The sequence below is a fragment of the Epargyreus clarus genome, unplaced genomic scaffold (genome assembly GCF_041222505.1).
Source record: "Epargyreus clarus isolate Ecla_fem2 unplaced genomic scaffold, WU_Ecla_fem_2.2 ptg000018l, whole genome shotgun sequence".
NCBI classification, from domain to species: Eukaryota; Metazoa; Arthropoda; class Insecta; order Lepidoptera; family Hesperiidae; genus Epargyreus; species Epargyreus clarus.
Window position 1 is genome coordinate 8,619,370 of NW_027332226.1, and position 21,998 is coordinate 8,641,367.

The following is a 21,998-nucleotide window of genomic DNA, read 5'->3' on the forward strand; positions in this document are numbered from 1 at the left end:
CGCTTTTATCTTTCTATAGGGTGTTTAAAAATAGACGCTTTATCCACCCCATGGTATAGTTTCTTGCGTAGCGTCGGTCCGCCCACGCGTTAATACATATAGTGTATGTACTTCTTATAATATCTATTGTGTAGGAATCCTGGAGGCGATATTCTTGTGCAAGACGTTTTATCTATGTGTTTACGAGTGGCTATAAATATTAAAATTTAGTCAAAGGTTAAAGGTACACCAACCTTAAAGGTACCCAAAAGGGTACACCCTTACCATGAGTTTTATGTTTACGGACAAATATGACTGTTTTGGTATTTGTTTACGTATTGGCCCATACAATTTCCAAGTTTTGACACAATCCGCTAGGGGCGCCGATTGGGTATATTTGTTAAAACCTAAAACCTCATGGTAAGGGTACTGGAGACACCACCGCCATACCCTCTTGTGTTTTATAACAGCAGTGTAATATGTTGCTGTGTTTTGCTTTAAAGGGTGTGATATTGAAGAGATACTGATGCGTGGCATTCCGACTTAGTCCTATAAGGAGCAATTCATTGGCCTCAGACAGAGCTTCAAGTCCAATCCAAGATTATTTTTTATAGCATCACGATCATTGTTTATTATGTATGTACTCGGATAACATTTAATAATCATCATTAATGTGGTGGAATTTACGTAACTTATAATATAATTACTTTGTACAACACAATTTCATACGATTGATATAGACAAAATCAAACCTCTGGATCAGAAAAAATCTGTGGAAAATTTTTGGATCGGCTCCAAAGCGAACTTGAAAAAACCTCGGGCGCCGTCTTCGTACCCGTGACTCGGTTTCACCACTTAAACGCCCAAGAGTAAGCACTTTTGTTAAGTAAGGCTATGTTACTGAAATATTGCTCGGAATATAGTTCGCCGGATTTCATAATTCAGCTTTAGAGTGGGGCTCAAAGGGAATAGGTAAGTCCGTTAACATTTTAGACTTTGACTAAAAATGAGTGTACCTGACAATTATTTATCAAAGAAAGCTTGTATATTTCTGAAATACTCCTTTAACATTTTTACAGAATCATAAAACAAAAACAGGAAAACCCGAATGATTTTAACTATACTACCTATCTATGTCACTCCTACAATTCAGACGAATCCAAATACACGTCATAATTATGTTAAAATCCATTAAGCCGTTTCGACTGTAGACCGTGCCAAAGAATAAGATGTACATACATAGTGATATACATACATATATTGCATATACATATGGTTGAAACACATTATCCTCTGGAGTCGGATATAACTATGGTTTGCCAGATTATAAAACTAAATTGCACAGAATTTAAAAATACAATACTTTTCTATATTTCTATTTATGACTGTTTAACATAAGAAGTACTACAAGCCTTTGCCGTACATAAAAAAGATAAGGTATAAAAAAGAAAAAGTAAGTAAAAACGAGAAAACATAAAGGAAGAGACAGCTGTCTGGTTTTATGAAGTATTAATACTTGAGACATACCTACGGTGGTAATAGAAGTCGGATGGCTACCAATAATATTCAATGCAAATACCAATGTAGTCTATGTTACTTCGAAAATTGAGGTCTGTAGGACGTGCCTTCGAATGGGATATACTTACATATACTCGAAAAACACTGCACTCGTTAAGTTCAAGTGGAATTAATATGGAACTGTTACTTGGGCGGCTTTAAAGTTCTTTTCGTGCCTTTTAAAGCGCCCCTTGTCACAGCGCTTGAAGAATACCTCAGGAGGAGGGAGCTCTGGGTGTTCTTGGAAAAACGACCTTATAAGCCGAATATAACCTACATTAATTATATTGAATATTTTTGCCTAATAACAGGTGTGGTAAGCGCTGCTGTAGTCTGGTTTAAAGGGTGTGGTAAGGGAGACATACTTTTCCGTGGCGTTTCAGCTTAGTCCTCTAGGGTAGCGGCATATCTGTCGCCGACCTCGGGTTGGAATATGTAATCCTATCTGGGGTTGATTACAGATGTCCATGGGCGGCAGTAGCCACTTACCATCAGGTGGACTGCATGCTCGTCTGCTACTCCTATATTATATTAAAAAAATACCAAGTTATGAAGTCTATTAGGGTTACTGTAGAAAATGTTATAGGCATGTAGTAAAAGGCTATTTCGAGAGGGTGGGTAGCATTTCACACGGGCAATTTATACTCGATCCCTGTACCATGTTAATGAGCTTCGTAATAAAGTATACAAGACTTGCGAGGTTCATTAGAATTCCTTGTAACTATGATTAAGGCATGATGCTACATAGTTTAGTTCGTTATTAATATACATTATCAAAATAGTTATGAGGTCCTATTTGATTATTTGTTTTGGGTTTTCACAAAACCGTATAATTATTCTTCTCTTTACTGGTTTTATTTCAATGATTCCTCGTGATAAAATTATAAGTAGAAAAATTTAATTACAGAAAAAAATAATCTACGTTTTATTAGGCATAACAAATGGGTCATTTGCAATTCTGATTTTCAGATCTTATTATTTATTTAAATAATGAACTATGTAGGACGTTATGTAGTTACTAATTTTTTTTTTTTTTTTTTTTTAATATAAGAATAGCAGACGAGCATGCAGTCCACCTGATGTGGTTACTGCCGCCCATGGACATCTGTAATCAACCCCAGATAGGATTAGATATTCCTACCTGAGGTCGGCCACAGATGCGCCGCTACCCCTGAGGACTAAGCTGGAACCCCTCGGAAAAGTCTGTCTCCCTTACCACACCCTTCAAACCGGAACACAGCAGCGCCTAACACTGCTGTTATTAGGTAGAAATAGGTGTGGCGGTGGTGCCGCCGGAGTTGAACCACAAAGGGTTCTACCACCTTTAATATATTTTATATCCAATAATGAAAATGACAATTTTCAAATATCAATGCAGTCTGAAATGAGGCCAGTTCCACAGGCGCAACTACCAGTGGGTACTAAATTGGAACGCATTGTTACCCAGTACGTGTTGGCAAACTCACCCGTATGCGAATATGTCTATTGTATAGCCTTGGTAGTTACCAGGCTACCATAAACATATAGCAATCATTGTTACCTACGAGAACTACAGATCAGCGTCGTAGCTGTGCTGTGTATGCTATGTTACACCCTATGTAGCTAGTGTCTATAGAACTATAGAATCTATTCAAATTATTATTTGATACTACAGTAAAATATATAAATATACTAGTAAAATATACTTTTTACACATGATTTATGATTCTATCTACATAACTATGCATAATTTTCACCTCGCGTTTTGAACACTTCTATATGTATTGTTTCGTCATTTTGCTGCAGGTGTACCAACCAAACCAGCAAAAAGGGTGATCTATAAAGGCGCTGTACAGGAAAGCTATCATTAATGGAAACGAATAAAATATCTAAATTGGTTTTCCCAGCGTTAAGTTCTATTAAGTATACGCACGACTGGTCAAATAATTATTAGCTTTTGTTAATACTTGTATTAATTAGCACTCGTGGCTATAGTATCCTCTGCCTCCACCGAACGGGAAACAAAGGAAATAAATCAATGCATATCTCTTTTTATCCGTTTTATTTTTACCCGACTGCGGAGGGTAATGTTGCAAGCGTATTTATGTATGCTTCACTCTTTGGCACGCTTTGCAGCACAAATGGGTAGATGGATTTTAACATAGTATCGTTGGATTCGTTTAAATTGTTGCAGTATAAATAAAGTTAAATATTTTTAAGCATTCGGATTTACTCGAATGTTTTCGTGTTAATTGCTATTATATCTGTTATTGACTTGTAAACAAATATTTATTTTTCGTGTTCAAATAATGAGAGGAAAAACAAAAATGTAACATTGTGGAATGAATTGCTAGCCTTTTCCAATGAAATGTATTGGAAAAAGCTAGCAATTCATCCCGGGGATCATCCATTTCGCCCGGAGTCGTTCATGGCTACACTAGTAAAAGTATATTTGGTTGGTAGTTTGTTGCACGAATATTCCTTCCTAGTTATATACAGGGTGTTTTTTCAAAGGGTACCCAAATTGACACAGATGGTTCAGAAGCGGTAAAATAATCGATTTTTGAAATAAAAAAATAAAAAATATATTAAGGAATATTGAACCATTTTATCCCCTAAATACAGAACTCATGGACATGATTTCAACAACGAAAACTATCATTCATAAGTTCTGCTATTTATTATCACACACTACTCTGAGCGCTCGCACACAAACATAAAAACTATGCAGGAAGATATTGGTAATATTCGGCTAGCGATCGCCTAGCTTCGCACAACCCCTTTCCCCCTCGCCCTCGCAGACACCTGTGATGCGCAACCGCCGCCCGCCGGCCGCCAGTGGCGCCAGTCAACCGTGACCGATTTTCGAATGCGTTTGCTATTTTTTATGAGTGAAAATGGCGGCACAAAGTCAAATAAGTTATACGAACCGCGAGTATTATGAGATGGTACGGTGCTACATTTTAAGTGGTGAAAGTTTACGTGGTGCGCAAAGACTTTACGAAAGTGACTCTTTACCGCGATTACAAATACATGGAAACAACTTAAGAGTACCTAATACGAGGACGATTTTAGCAGCTAACCAAAGGTTGTTAGATTTTGGACAGTTCACTATGCCGGTCCATGCATCATCTCGAGGAGGTCATGTTGTAATTAGTCCGGCCGTCGAGAATGCTATTCTGGAGTTTTTTGAGCGAGATCCTCGTGCTAGTACCATCGACGCAGCCCGACGATTCGGCGTAAGCCGTTATTACGTGTGGAAGTTGCTAAATTCTTTAGGATATCATCCGTTTCATTATCAACGTGTTCAAGCACTCCATGACAACGATGGTCCTCCTCGGATACAATTTTGTCAATGGTTATTGTCAAACCTTGACTCTGTAAATATTTTGTGGACTGATGAGGCGTTATTTACGCGGGTAGGACTTTATAATAGTCACAACGAACATTATTGGGCACTGAGCAATCCCTGTATTATACTAAATATTTTTTTTGCTATAGTATTTGTTTAGCGTCTTATATTTGGATATCTAGCTTTGAAGTCATTATTAGATCGCTGGTTGTGAAGGTAGCTTCTTTGGGTGTATCATGATTTATCAAAGCAATCTGGAAATAAGAGGATAGTTCACTACATATGAGACACGCGATAAAAATAAACGAGCTGAAAACCTTGCTTTTTTTGTATTTCTTCTATATTAGAATCTTTATCATCATGATGTAACACAATATGAAAAAATTAATCTCGACCATTTATAACTAGCTTTCTAACTATTTTTATATCAAGTTACGTATACCCCTGTAGGTCGCGACCCACACGTTGCAAAACACTGCTCGAGAAAAAAGTTTCTAATATAATTTTACCTCCAAGCTTAAGGGATAAATAGCAGCTTCGTAGCCTTTATAAATATTTATAGCATGTGTACGATAGAACCAGCTGTGGGTGTTGCATATACATCGCACAAAATCAATAGTCGATTGTATTTCATGCAAGGACATTTTGAAAACTGAGCCCGTAATAGGGAACCGAAGGCTTTTTGTCGAGTTTAACAGACAAGTTTATGGGTATACGCTATCATATACAATAACAATGTAGAAAATGGGAAAATTTTAACAAAATTTAATTGAATTTGTAGTTTGCCAAGTCATCGAAAATTGACCACAATTATAAAATTTCTATTATTTAGTCATAACTCTAAAGTATAGTTATCGTGAAAGCTTTTGCTTAATATAGGTACACAATTAAGATAATTAAGTTTCTGTCACATAATCAGGACATAATTTACCTATCAGACACCTTCTTTAGTGAAAATGTAAATACAGAATTAGGATTCCGCTTAGGACGAATTGTCAACGGTAGTTGAGGGTTGACGGTTGAAGAAAATAATTGGGAAAATCGAGGATTTCTTCCAATCTAATCTCCGTAATTTCTGAGCTTATCGTATTCGTTGTTTGCAGAAAAATCTTCATGAAAATCGAAAGACTTTAGATTCCCTTGGGAAGCGGCATAGTACGAAACTTCACGCGAATCCGACTCGCCCTTGTCTTGATGATTTCCTTAATTTAGTTGTTATAAACTTCTTCGTCATCGGTTTTATATAATTAAGCAAAGCCACCCATCTGAGTAAAACTTCAATACTAGGTCAGGGTCATTAGTAATTTGGGAACACAGTCTCAGGACTATACAACATTATAGTTTAATGAATCTCCCCATTAATTAAAATGAAAATTTCAGTTAAGTAATATGATTAATATACCCAAGGCTTGCACATGTTTATGTAACGATTATAATAATAATTCGCCAAGTACGAGTCGAACTCGCACATGGAGGCTTCCGTACCACCATTTATAATTTTTGACTTATTTTTATTAATTTTATTATTTTCAACAATACTTAGTTATATGATGCAGCAATAGATGGCGTTGGGGTGATGATGAATAATACGTAAACAACGTACAACAAAATTAAAATAACTATATTAAAATATGTTTTATAGTTTTTATTTGTGTTTATTATAATACCAGTTATAATATTAAACGAAACGAGACCCCCTTTAATATTCAATTTTATTTTATTTTTAGTATTTGTTGTTATAGCTGCCACCGTTATGCATCCTCTGTAAAAATCATGTGTCTATCTATTACGGTTTCAGAGATATAACCCTGTGACAAACGGACAGACGGACAGATGGACAGACAGTGAAGTCTTAGTAATAGGGTTCGTTTTTACCTTTTGGGTACAGAACCCTAAAAATGAATCATGTAGTCCAACTGAATAAAGTTAAAGTTGCCGCTCATGGATAAAAATAATTTTATATTTATCGGAAATCTCACATAAAGCCATAAATTGTTTTAAGTTAAAGTCACGGAACTTCTGCCCTATTTTATATACATATACTACAGAAGTAGCAGAAGAACATATAGTCCACTACATGTTAAGTAGCTAGTGCCGCTTATGGACAACTGTAGTCAATCCCAGGCAAGACCAGATTCCCACCTGGAATCGGCCACAGATGCACCGCTATCCCTGAGGACTATGTTGGAATGCCTTGGATAAGTATATCTAACTTCAAACCAGAACACAGCAGCGCTTAATACTGCTGTTAGGTAGAAACAGGCATGGCAGTGGTGCGCCAGAGTCGAACCACAGAGGGTTCTACCACTAACAGTGCCAGCAACTCTTCTATAATGTAGAAACAAATTTGGTTGCTAATTATATCAATGATCTAGTACTAGCGCAGTTGTACTACGAATACTCTTTACTTCGACCGAAAGAAAATTCCACATATCGCTATTGGAATTTCTATATACATATCTAAGAAACATAATCTACGCTACAAGTGCGAGATAGAAGGGTAAGTAGATTTTCATTTCAAAGGCTTCACTTAATGCCAGCAACGAAGTCGGTTAATAAAATCTTGGACGTATCTAACGACTTGGAAAAATATAAAAATCACTATAAATAATTGTGAGATTAATGAAAAAAAAAACTTAATGAAAATTTGTTACATAGGGTAGCAGTACCTAATATACTGATAAGAAACAAATTGCCAAAAAAGAATACCAGTTATTTACCAGACAATAATACAAAACTATATTATTCATCAACGATAAATAATTGTCTATCAGTTGGTATTGGACTTGATATTTGGTATTTGAGATAAGCTTATGGGCTAATTAATTACGTCGGTCCCTTTGTGCGAGGCTGTATTATGGGTCGTTCGTCCGCCGTCCACTTAATGACTTCCAGTATTGAAATAAGATGGCTCTATAGCTTGCTACTGGGCGTGGTCGTTTCTCATTATTCTTTACTATTTTATGCTTGCAAAGCTCCTTTCTATCAACATCTAGCCGACTGTGGAGGGTAATGTTATTAGATATTCGATATTATAGCACGCCTTGCAACCCAAACAGCTTTACGAATTGTAATATATGATGTGTTTCTGGAAACACGTAAATCGTAGCATTGATAGAGGCTATATTTTAAATCAGACAAGTTTTTGTTTTTATTATATAATAATTGCTATTTTCTGTATTAATTTGAAGCGATAAATCCTATTCATATATTGATATGATATGATACTTAATATTATACGTATATCAATTATTATAAAATATTGCTATTATTGTTGAAAATATTTGAAAAAAAAAGCGTATCATTTATTATTAACACAAGGTTTATTCACAGAGTTATTAATATAATCGTAATTGCTATAACAAAAATAATGTACAGACTTTTAACCCTACGCTTTTATCTTTCTATAGGGTGTTTAAAAATAGACGCTTTATCCACCCCATGGTATAGTTTCTTGCGTAGCGTCGGTCCGCCCACGCGTTAATACATATAGTGTATGTACTTCTTATAATATCTATTGTGTAGGAATCCTGGAGGCGATATTCTTGTGCAAGACGTTTTATCTATGTGTTTACGAGTGGCTATAAATATTAAAATTTAGTCAAAGGTTAAAGGTACACCAACCTTAAAGGTACCCAAAAGGGTACACCCTTACCATGAGTTTTATGTTTACGGACAAATATGACTGTTTTGGTATTTGTTTACGTATTGGCCCATACAATTTCCAAGTTTTGACACAATCCGCTAGGGGCGCCGATTGGGTATATTTGTTAAAACCTAAAACCTCATGGTAAGAGTACTGGAGACACCACCGCCATACCCTCTTGTGTTTTATAACAGCAGTGTAATATGTTGCTGTGTTTTGCTTTAAAGGGTGTGATATTGAAGAGATACTGATGCGTGGCATTCCGACTTAGTCCTATAAGGAGCAATTCATTGGCCTCAGACAGAGCTTCAAGTCCAATCCAAGATTATTTTTTATAGCATCACGATCATTGTTTATTATGTATGTACTCGGATAACATTTAATAATCATCATTAATGTGGTGGAATTTACGTAACTTATAATATAATTACTTTGTACAACACAATTTCATACGATTGATATAGACAAAATCAAACCTCTGGATCAGAAAAAATCTGTGGAAAATTTTTGGATCGGCTCCAAAGCGAACTTGAAAAAACCTCGGGCGCCGTCTTCGTACCCGTGACTCGGTTTCACCACTTAAACGCCCAAGAGTAAGCACTTTTGTTAAGTAAGGCTATGTTACTGAAATATTGCTCGGAATATAGTTCGCCGGATTTCATAATTCAGCTTTAGAGTGGGGCTCAAAGGGAATAGGTAAGTCCGTTAACATTTTAGACTTTGACTAAAAATGAGTGTACCTGACAATTATTTATCAAAGAAAGCTTGTATATTTCTGAAATACTCCTTTAACATTTTTACAGAATCATAAAACAAAAACAGGAAAACCCGAATGATTTTAACTATACTACCTATCTATGTCACTCCTACAATTCAGACGAATCCAAATACACGTCATAATTATGTTAAAATCCATTAAGCCGTTTCGACTGTAGACCGTGCCAAAGAATAAGATGTACATACATAGTGATATACATACATATATTGCATATACATATGGTTGAAACACATTATCCTCTGGAGTCGGATATAACTATGGTTTGCCAGATTATAAAACTAAATTGCACAGAATTTAAAAATACAATACTTTTCTATATTTCTATTTATGACTGTTTAACATAAGAAGTACTACAAGCCTTTGTCGTACATAAAAAAGATAAGGTATAAAAAAGAAAAAGTAAGTAAAAACGAGAAAACATAAAGGAAGAGACAGCTGTCTGGTTTTATGAAGTATTAATACTTGAGACATACCTACGGTGGTAATAGAAGTCGGATGGCTACCAATAATATTCAATGCAAATACCAATGTAGTCTATGTTAAATTAAATAATAATTTAATTGTGCTAATATGTTATGTATGATTTGTTTTAATATTTTGTATAGAGAAACTTAAGTTTATTCAATATTTTGTGTAAATTTAAACTTAAATGGAATTATTCTAAATATTTGTAAATTGATCTAGAATTGTATAATCTTTGTAGGCGTCTATTTATTACGTATGCCGTGCTCACCTATAATTGTGGGGACACGATCTTTTATTCTCTACTGTTATCTTTGTGAATTGTTATTGTGTTTTCTTCGTTGGTGAGCCTTAATTAAATAAATAATTAAATAAATAAATAAATGTTACTTCGAAAATTTAGGGCTGCAGGACGTCCCTACGAATGGGATATACTTACATATGTTCGAAAAACACTTCACTCGTTAAGTTCAAGTGGAGTTAATATGGAACTGTTACTTGGGCGGCTTTAAAGTTCTTTTCGTGCCTTTTAAAGCGCCCCTTGTCACAGCGCTTGAAGAATACCTCAGGAGGAGCTGTGGGTGTTCTTGGAAAAACGACGTTATGAACCGAATATTACCTACATTAATTATATTGAATATTTTTGCCTAATAACGGTGTTAAGCACTGCTATGTTCTGGTTTGAAGGGTTTGGTAAGAGAGACGTTCTTTTTCGAGGCATTCCAGCATAGTGCTCTGGGGTAGCGGCGCATCTGTGGCCGACCTCAGGTAGGAATATTTAATCCTATCTGGGGTTGATTACATATGTCCATGGGCGGCAGTAGCCACTTACCATCAGGTGGACTGCATGCTCGTCTGCTACTCCTATATTATATTTAAAAATACCAAGTTATGTGGTCTATTAGAGTTACTGTAGAAAATGTTATAGGCATGTAGTAAAAGGCTATTCCGAGAGGGTGGGTAGTATTTCACACGGGCAATTTATACTCGATCCCTGTGCCATGTTAATGAGCTTCGTAATAAAGTATACAAGACTTGCGAGGGTCATTAGAATTCCTTGTAACTATGTTTAAGGCATGATGCTACATAGTTTAGTTCGTTATTCATAGAAATTATCAAAATAGTTATGAAGTCCCATTTGATAATTTGTTTTGGGTTTTCACAAAACCGTATAATTGTTCTTCTCTTTACTGGTTCTATTTCAATGATTCCTCGTGATGAAATTATAAGTAGAAAAATTTAATTACAGAAAAAAATAATCTATTTATTTATTTATTTATTTATGCATACAGATAACTAATACAAAAGACTTATAAATAACAATTTGTGCAAAGGTACTGCTTATTCCTAATGAAATATCTTCCAGCAGACCTGTGAGAGGAAAGGGGCTAACAAATGGTGGATACGCGTGCACGAGACAGGATAAAGATATATTATTTATAATTTAATCATAAAGTAATACCGAATAATATTAAATATAATACCGAATAAGATTTTATACATACATCTACTTTTTATTAACATAACAAATGCGTCATATTTGCAATTATGAGAATTAATCAGATCTCCTTATTTATTTACATGATGAAGTCTGTATGACATAATGTAGTTATTAAATTTAGGATGAAGAAAATAAAATTTTTCAAATATCAATGCAGTCTGATATGAGGCCAGTTACACAGGCGTAACTACCAGTGGGCAAACACACCCTTATGCGGATATGTCTATTGTAAAGCCTTGGTAGTTACCATGCTACCATAAATATATAGCAATCATTGTTACTTACGAGAACTACAGATCAGCGTCGTAGCTGTGCTATGTATGCTATGTTACACCTCATGTAGCTAATGTCTATAGAATATATCCACATATTTTTGGATCAAATTATTATTTGGTACTACAAGTCAAATATACTTTTAACATATGATTTATGATTCTATCTACATAATTATGCATATTTTTCACCCCGAGTTTTGAACACTTCTATGTATATGTATTGTTTCGTCATTTTGCTGCAGATGTACCAACCAAACCAGCAAAAAGGGTGATCTATAAAGGCGCTGTACAGGAAAGCTATCATTAATAGAAACGAATAAAATATCTAAATTGGTTTTCCCAGCGTAGTAATATGTACATAGGCGATTAATCCATGTCATTAAGTATACGCACGACTGGTCAAATAATTATAAGCTTTTGTTAATACATACTTGTATTAATTAGCACTCGTGGCTATACTATCCTCTGCCTCCACCGAACGGGAAACAAAGGAAATAAATCAATGCATATCTCTTTTTATACGTTTTATTTTTACCCGACTGCGGAGGGTAATGTTGCAAGCGTATTTACGTATGCTTCCCTCTTTGGCACGCTTTGCAGCACAAATGGGTAGATGGATTTTAACATAGTGTCGTTGGATTCGTTTAAATTGTTGGAGTAATATTTTTAAGCATTCGGATTTACTCGTATTTTTTCGTATTAATTGCTATTATATCTATTACTAGCTGAACCGGCAAACTTTGTACCGCCTCAAAATCTATTTATCAAATATATTTCATATACAATATAGCCTATGTTACTCGTGGATAATGTAGCTTTCGAGTGGTGAAAGAATTTTTAAAATCGGTCCAGTAGTTTTTGAGCCTATTCATCACAAACAAACAAACAAACAAACAAAGTTTTCCTCTTTAAAATATTAGTATAGATGACTTGTGAACTGACGTTAAAATAATAACCTTCTTTTGTTGTTCCAACTTATTAGGAAACAATGAGAGGGAAAACAAAAATGTAACATTGTGGAATGAATTGCTAGCCTTTTCCAATGAAATGTATTGGAAAAAGCTAGCAATTCATCCCGGGGATCATCCATTTCCGAGGTCGTTCATAGCTACACTAGTAAAAGTATATTTGGTTGGTAGTTTGTTGCACGAACATTCCTTCCTAGTTACTAAATACTATAACTATACTATATAACATACTACACTACATTGTTATATACTATATTATAGTTACTATATACTAAATATTTTTTTAGCAATAGTATTTGTTTAGCGTCTTATATTTGGATATCTAGCATTATAGTCGTTATTAGATCGCTCGTTGTAAAGGTAGCTTCTTTGGGTGTATCATGATTTATCAAAGCAATCTGGAAATAAGAGGATAGTTCACTACATATGAGACACGCGATAAAAATAAACGAGCTGAAAGCCTTGATTTTTTGTATTTCTTCTATATTAGAATCTTTATCATCATGATGTAACACAATATGAAAAAATTAATCTCGACCATTTATAACTAGCTTTCTAACTATTTTTATATCAAGTTACGTATACCCCTGTAGGTCGCGACCCACACGTTGCAAAACACTGCTCGAGAAAAAAGTTTCTAATATAATTTTACCTCCAAGCTCAAGGGATAAATAGCAGCTTCGTAGCCTTTATAAATATTTATAGCGTGTGTACGATACAACCAGCTGTGGGTGTTGCATATACATCGCACAAAATCAATAGTCGATTGTAGTTCATGCAAGGACATTTTGAAAACTGAGCCCGTAATAGGGAACCGAAGGCTTTATGTCGAGTTTAATAGTCAAGTTTCCGGGTAAACGCTATCGGGTAACGTATATATACAATAACAATGTAGAAAATCGGAAAATTTTACAAAATTTAAGGCTTTAATTGAATTTGTAGTTTGCCAAGTCATCGAAAATTGACCACAATCATAAAATTTCTATTATTTAGTCATAACACTAAAGCATAGATATCGTGAAAGCTTTCGCTTAATAAAGGTACATAATTAAGATAATTAAGTTTCTGTCACATAATCAGGACATAATTTACCTATCAGGCACCTTCTTTAGTGAAAATGTAAATACAGAATTAGGATTCCGCTTAGGACGAATTGTCAACGGTAGTTGAGGGTTGACGGTTGAAGAAAATAATTGGGAAAATCGAGGATTTCTTCCAATCTAATCTCCGTAATTTCTGAGCTTATCGTATTCGTTGTTTGCAGAAAAATCTTCATGAAAATCGAAAGACTTTAGATTCCCTTGGGAAGCGGTATAGTACGAAACTTCACGCGAATCCGACTCGCCCTTGTCTTGATGATTTCCTTAATTTAGTTGTTATAAACTTCTTCGTCATCGGTTTTATATAATTGAGCAAAGCCACCCATCTGAGTAAAACTTCAATACTAGGTCAAGGTCATAAGTAATTTGGGAACACGGTCCCAGGACTATAGAACATTATAGTTAAATGAATCTCCCCATTAATTAAAATGAAAATTTCAGTTAAGTAATATGATTAATATACCCAAAGCTTGCATATGTTTATGTAACGATAGTAAAAATGAATCATGTGAATAAAGTTGAAGTTGCCGCTCATGGATAAAAATGATTTTATATTTATCGGAAATCTCACTATAAAGCCATACATTGTTTTAAATTAAAGTCACGGAAATTCTGCCCTATTTTATATATACAGAAGTAGCAGAAGAACATACAGTCCACCTGATGTTAAGTAGCTAGTGCCGCTTATGGACAACTTTAATCAATCCCAGGCAAGACCAGATTCCCACCTGGAATTTCCAATTCCTACCAGAACACAGCAGCACTTAATACTGCTGTTAGGTACAAACAGGCATGGCAGTGGTGCGCCAGAGTCGAACCACAGAGGGTTCTACCACTAACAGTGCCAGCAACTGTTCTTTAATGTAGAAACAGATTTTGTTGCTAATTATATCAATGATCTAGTACTAGCGCAGTTGAACTACGAAGAATACCCTTTACATCGACAGAAAGAAAATTCCCCATATCGCTATTGGAATTTCTATATACATATCTAAGAAACATAATCTACGCTACAAGTGCGAGATAGAAGGTAAGTAGATTTTCATTTCAAAGGCTTCACTTAATGCCAGCAACCGTCTGTTATTCTCTTTTATAAATAACGTAAAACGTAACGTTAAAAGTATATGGATAACGTTAGTTTAGAAGTAAAGAGTTTAGCATGTTTTACTTATGCAAACTTTATAATATCTGAATGGAGAGTTTGTGTGATAGAAATCTTTCTAGAGTTAGCATTCAGTTAGTGTTATCATCAATCGGCATCAGAGCTACATGGTACTACGGTATGTTCCACATACTTTGAGGTTGTCGTAAAATATTGTAATTAAATACTCGGAACAGCAAATGAGCCGGATATTTAGTGGTCATCAATAAAGTTGATCCGACTATTATACAATCTTTTTAAATGGATATATATATATATAAATATATATATATATATATATATATATATATATATATATATATCCATCCATATATATATATATATATATATATATATATATATATATATATATATATATATATATATATATATATATATATATATATATTCGAAATGATATAAGAAATTGTAAATAAATTACGCAACACCTATTGAAAAATTAGTATTACTTATGGTTTCTATAATAGAGCGTCTTTAAGAATCAAAGCAATTTAGTTAAAGAATAAAATAAATTATATAAGTCAAAGCACAGCTTTCGTGAAACTCATGGGAGGAGTCTTACATAAGCTCATAGCCGCAATCCCATACAATCCTACGGCTGGTGGAAAGAATTATCTTTATTCAAGGGTTTATGGAGAGGTCCCGCGCATGCGCACTTTCGCAATTCTTTATAGGTCTTATTCATAGAGGACTGACACAGTTTTTGAAGTTAAAGTACAAACCTCATTTTATTTTCACCACTCAACCTGTTTAGGGTAGTGGCGGCCTTACGAGCCATGAAGATGTGAGTTCGATCTTCGGTTAGGCAAATGAAGATTGTTTTTTGGGTTAAAGGAATTAATATAGTTATGATTCTAAGTTTTCGGTACCCACAAGTGAAGACATTCGATAGGAAACTTTTATTATGTTACTTATTATTTTAGTTGTCATACGTATTCAGTTTTTATTTCAATTTGTGTATCTGTAATTCAATTCCATTTGATAACATATTGCGCAGTACGGAAGAGTTTAGGATAACGACCATCGAACTTTTTATCAACAAGCAAATGTCAGACAATGTCTATTTTTCAACTGTATTAACTGTTGGTCTTTGTAAATAAAGTGTAAGTAGTGTATAAATATCAAACATGTCTATGATAAATACATCTCTACATGCGATTGTTTGAGTAAATACAAATTATTTTGCTCTAGTAAACACTAAATTGAATTGTGTTACGTTGGAGTAAAAATAATGAAGTAACGACTAAATGTTACCCAAAAACTCAGTTTTAAAAAGCCTATTACAATATATTTTAAACGTATTATTGAGTAGTCGGATAAAAACGTAGAATATAGCTATAGAAATATAAATTTTCTTATTTTTTTAAATATGTATAAATTGATAAGCTATTTTGCCTAAAAAGGGTTACAAGTGTTACAACATTATTAAGGTCATAAGGTTAAAATATATTATTTGTAAAAATTAGACAGCTACATCATTCCTTATTCAGTACTTCGTAGGGATTTCTGAAATATTACAATATATGAAAATAACAAAATATTTAGCTGGAAATTTTAACTTACCTATACTTGGAACAGAGCACTAGTTATGGAGTTGAATACCGCTACCAAATAATCCCATTATGCGAGGCTCACAAGCGTAATCATACAACCGACTCTGCTGTACGCCTGAATATCACTGATGGCGCTGTCGTCACCGCTAACTGTTATATCGTCAAGCGCTTTCAGCGATAGATGTGATATGCACTGAAAAGGTTAAACAATTAAATTGAAAAAACATACATAACCATTACCTTTTAGCCACGCTGCTTGGCACGGGTCCTTCGTATGAGAAAAGTAAAATTATTATTATACGTCTCTGAGAATGTTCTTCTAAGGTGAAAAAGTGAACATCAATTACTAACAAATAATCATACATAAAAAAATATCAAGGTTGCTTTTTGCCATAAGTTTGTATTGTATCGATGCTTGTAGTGAGGAAGGCATTCATTAATAACTGCTATCTCTCTAACTCATATTAATAACAAAATTTTAAGTGACTTAATTTATGAAATATTAAGTATTTGCCATCCTGAAAAATGCTGCAATGAAGTGATTTGTTCCAAACATTGAATAATATTAAGCTTGTTGTAAAAGTATAATATTAAATTGACCCATTTGTTTTTAAGTACATTTTAGGGATAATTAACCAAAAGCAAAAGCAGTTGAAACTATTTATCAAAATATGCACATATATATTATATCAAAATGTCGCCCGATCTTCGATCGACAGCATATAGGACGAATATAGTTTCAGAGTAGTGTCAAAATTTAAGAAAGACAGAAAATTCAGAAAGAATATCATAAAGCGCTAAAATTGCTTAATTGCATATGGCACCTATCGTGTTGCCAAACCTCATTGATTTTCATACATACAACTTTAATCTTCAGATCTTCAAGAACTTACCATATACAATCTTCAAGTTTAGTAAAATATTCGTTGAATGAGGGTGTCGTCAATAATAAAAGAAAAGAGAGTTGATAGGAAAACGTCACATCATATAATTTAATGAGTTGGCAAGTTATAAAAAAAGTTGCTAATAATGGTAGATTTTCTTCACTGGAAAAGATTTGATTGATACACCAATAGAATATTAAGCGAAGAAATATGTATGCAGGTAATAAGGTATTTTATTTTAGCTGGAATAATTATTACAATATTATACATTCACTTCAACTGAAGTGTTAAAGATTCTCTTCTACAGTAAAATAAGTAATAAATGGTTCGTTATACAATAAGTACCTACCTAACTTTTTGATTGCCTAAATCTTAATCATTTAAATACCTGTGTTAATAGATAAGTAAGAGTACAATAAATATAATCTGAAACTTAGGTAATAGGTATATTCAGAAGCGTACCCGCATTTTTTTTACACAATTCATGATTGTGTCATCACATTCATCTTCAAATTTTTACTTGTAATTTTAAAATAAATAAATACAGTATAATTTTAAGACTCTTTAATGTCGCTGTAAGCTAGTATTAAAATTATACAAGATTTTAGGGCAGTCATATAATTTAAAAAAAGACAATAGAAGCCTAAGTGCCCTTATATTGTTATATAAGCCATTCACATAATGTCTTTATACGCACAACGCAGCCAGGTTGCGGCAGCCAACAACACAATAAAATACCAAAAACAAAGCGTAAAAAATATACACAAACGTTATAAATATATGTTACCACCACCACCTATATATATTATTCGTAGTGGTTCATTTAAAACTTAGTTTAAAAAGTTTTTTTAATGTAATACTTTTAATGCAATATATTTTTAATTGTTATGTTACTAGTATTGCTACTATTACTCCCTCTGTTGAGCATTAAGATGACTACATGCCTTGCAATACAAGATGAAACCTTAGAGAGAAAATCTAGTATGGAAACACAGTCGCGTACTCTTTTATCAGTCTTCTCTACTACTCTGTTCAACGGAGAACCATTACCTTGGTCCTATGATGAGAGAATTCCGTTAAAATTTCGCTAGATGTCGCGAGTAAGGTATCTCAAAATTATACAGAGATGTCGCTACTGGTGCGGCTAAAGTACTCTGATTGAAGGGTACTACTTACGAATTCGATGAGAATGTGAAAATTGGAGCTACCTCGTAATACTTGAATTGGATTTCGAAGGAAATAAACGTTTGACCCGGGTGATGTGTGCGATCAATCCTATTCCATTTTGCGCCTTCCCTTTTCATATGACTATGCATGGGAAGGGTTGATAACGTACGATTGGTATTTGAATCTTCACTTTATTAGGTTTAATAAAAAGATTTAGTAAGATGTTCCATCTTCTCTTTTTCTTCATTGCAATTCAGTTATATTGAAGCAATTAAGAAACTTTGGTGTTTTCTTTAGAATTTCTCATTAAAATCTCCTAATGAAGTTTTTAACGCGTACCCACATTGCTTTGTAGGTCGTTTTCTTGTAGAGGAATTCCGGTTAACATTACGGTTAATTACTTGACTTTTAGGTAATAGGTTTAAATTAATAACACATGAAATCAAATTATTAAGCCTCGTTATATAGATGGCTTAAAATATTAATATCTGTTATGAGAATATTCTTTGGCAACTCGAGTCAAGTAGCGCGTTTCATCTTTAATCTTTTTCGTCCCAAATTTTACATATAATTATGCCGAATAAGAGGAATCTGATAGCATTCATCATGAATCTTTAAGCAACTTAGCGAACAATTGAGGTTCTACTTCAATACGCCTTGGGTTGCGAACTTTTTTGAAAAGTATTATGATGTATAATTTACGAACACAGTTTTGTTGTAGGCTGTAGAGTTTTGTTTCAGTAATTAATCAAGAGAGATTTAGGCGTACTTAGTAATGTATGTAACCCCAAGGAAGTTTAAATATAAAGCTACGACTACTCGTGACTAAGCGCGAAGATTAATTGTGATCCCAGTACTTGGGACGGCGGACCAAAACTTAATTTTGTTTCTTAAAGTTGCTGCTGGCTAAACGCGGGATTAAAATATCTTATACACTGAGCAAAGTTGTACGCTTCGAGACTGTGGTTATTTTATTAATTTACGGTTGGATACTGTTGAAAATACATATATAAACTCAATGTTAATTAGTTTTAATTTAAATATATGTGTCACTTTTGATACAATCTGTCTGTCAAGTGAATGTATTATGTAGTGTACAGATTCCATAAAATATATCGCGATTTATCTCGCAAGTTCGTCTATCCTATAACTCCTTCACGTTATGGTCCCAGTTGTCCCTGTTCCGGGACTAGAATAGGGCTACGGTATCCCCTGCCTGTCGTAGGAGGCGACTAAAAGGGGGCTTCCGGGGTTGCGGACGGTAAGAGTGGGAGCTCGAACCGTCCAGCAAGCGACCCCGGGAAGGACGGCGGTATGTGTGGTCGCATACCGTCGTAAACATTACATGGTGTGGGAGAAGCGAAAACTGCTCTCCCAGGGTAGAGCCCGTTGGGGATCGATCTTGGAGGGCTCCGGTTGTGTTCCGTCGGAGATCCCGGAGTTCTCCAACAAGCGTTTAGGACGGCCACCGGGGGGGTTTTAGTGCGGTAAAAATCCCACATAACCCGGCGTCGCTACCAAATCGTCGGGTACCTTTTGAAGGTTTCCCCCTCGAGAAAAAAAAAAACAAAAAGGTTATGGTCCCAGCACGCTTCCACTGCAATTATATTTATATATTTATTATATTTCCATTTGTGATTTACAGTGTCTAAGTACATATATTTTGCAATCATCATCATCAACAACCTGTCCCACTGCTGGGCACGGGTCTCCTCTCAGAATGAGAAGGATTAGGCCATAGTCTACCGCGCTGGCCAAGTGCGTAGACTTCACGACTTACTTTTGAGATTTTTTTTTTATAAATCTCTCAGGTATGCAGGTTTCCTCACGATGTTTTCCTTCACCGTTTAGCAAGTGATAATTAATTTCTAATACGCACATAATTTTCAAAAATCAGAGGTGCGTGCCTGGCATTTGAACCTCGGACCCCTCGATCGAGAGGCCGAGTTTCTTAACCACTAGGCTATCACTGCTATTATTATATTTTGTAATAATAACATCATATTATTATTGTGTTCCTTATGATTGTGAGAGAGGTTACTTGTGTTTTCGTGAATATAGGTATTTCGCCTATTTACTTTCTTTTTCGATTTTCAGTTTAATCGTATTTAACACTTGACATAGTAATAAACATTGTATGCCTATTATAAAACTTTTTGTAAATGTATGACGGGCATAACGCTACGTTAGAATTGTAATGAGTTAAATACTAAAAAGGAAACAATAATATAAATTGAACAAAGTAGAGTATATACTTAAGAAAGGTAATATGATAGTTTAAGAAATCGTTACTTAAATATGTGCTCAATATGTTATTCTACTCGGAATAAAGTCCTATGATATGATATGTGCCACTCCAATTGATTTCGTGCCTTCTAGTGGTCTCTCGCTGTCTTCATTTGGTGATCGGTTCACCTGGACGAAAGGCAATGGTCCTTCTACCTAAACTTCTTATTGGCCGAGAACCTTAACTTCCCAAAATAAAATAACAGAAACACAATTAAACGCAAATGAGCAACAACCGGCAGAGTTACGTTCTTTACAAATATCGGAAAATAACTATCTATAGTCTGATTCATAATTAGGTGTCCAAAATGTAAACAAAGAAATGTCAGTGTCAAAATACGATTACAGGTATTGCAAACCTTAACAAATTAACAAGAAACGAAAACTTTTACAAAATTCCACATAAAACAAAAACTTAATAACTGCACACAATAATAAAAACGCGCTATGAAAACTAGAAAAAATTCGAGTTCGATCACGATCACGAAAATGAATAGTATCAACTACGAAACTTAAAAATGGCGGCACAAAAAATGTTTTGGATGCCGATTGTGTGACCATTATCACAATTTAATTTTCTCTCATAAATCTTGTTTTTTATTATTATTACTGTATGAAATGAAATTGAGTTAATATAAATATTGGAAAATGTGAATTGATTTTAATTTATTTAGATTATTATTTTATTATCGATGTATTATTTAATATTGTCAAAAATAAGAAACTGCCATTTGACACGTATTTTCTTGACAGGTCAACACTTTTGTTTACATTTTGGACACCTAATTATGAATCGGACTATAGTAGACAATCTACAGTGCCCTTTTATACGCTCATTTTTAGTTATAACCGCATTTGACATTTAAATGTTCTTACTTTTACTTTTGCTCCCAACTCCCAAATAGTAAATATGTAGGTATTTTTTAAATTTCTTACGTAGCGTAAGTTAACTTTTTAAATTTTGTCGTAGCGCTTAGACTAAGGCCTGGTCTAATCTCGGTACTAGGGTAAGTTATGAAGATTTTTTAAAAGTGCAACAGAAGTAGGGCACGGCAGGAGGCTATAAGTTTGCAGTTGACAATTAATTTAAGCGGGCGAGCTCTCGGCGGTTGCGGACGGAGTTACAATTACTTTGCAATTCGTTCCACAATGTATATTGGAGAGACTAATAGTTCCATTGCCTGCTTTAATATTATGCTCGATACTATGAAGAGAAATTGAAAATATGTTTTAGTGAAAATATCGGAAGTTCCTAGAAGCGAAGCTCAATTTTGAAGGATCGGGCGTAAATATAATCAAGTGCCTTCTCGTATACGAACGTTCGAAGTTAGTAGAGCTCAGGTGTACGC

General features: G+C 34.3%; 1 protein-coding gene across 4 annotated transcripts in view; it reads right to left on the reverse strand.

Moving 5' to 3' along the window:
- Positions 1-16,461, reverse strand: part of Syti (synaptotagmin I) — a 34,711-nt gene extending 18,250 nt beyond the window's left edge. For all 4 annotated transcript variants that reach the window (XM_073082584.1, XM_073082582.1, XM_073082583.1 and 1 more), the window contains exon 1: positions 16,323-16,461. The gene's annotated coding sequence lies outside the window, so the exon portion shown is untranslated. The remainder of the gene's footprint in view (positions 1-16,322) is intronic.
- Positions 16,462-21,998: the final 5,537 nt, after the last annotated feature.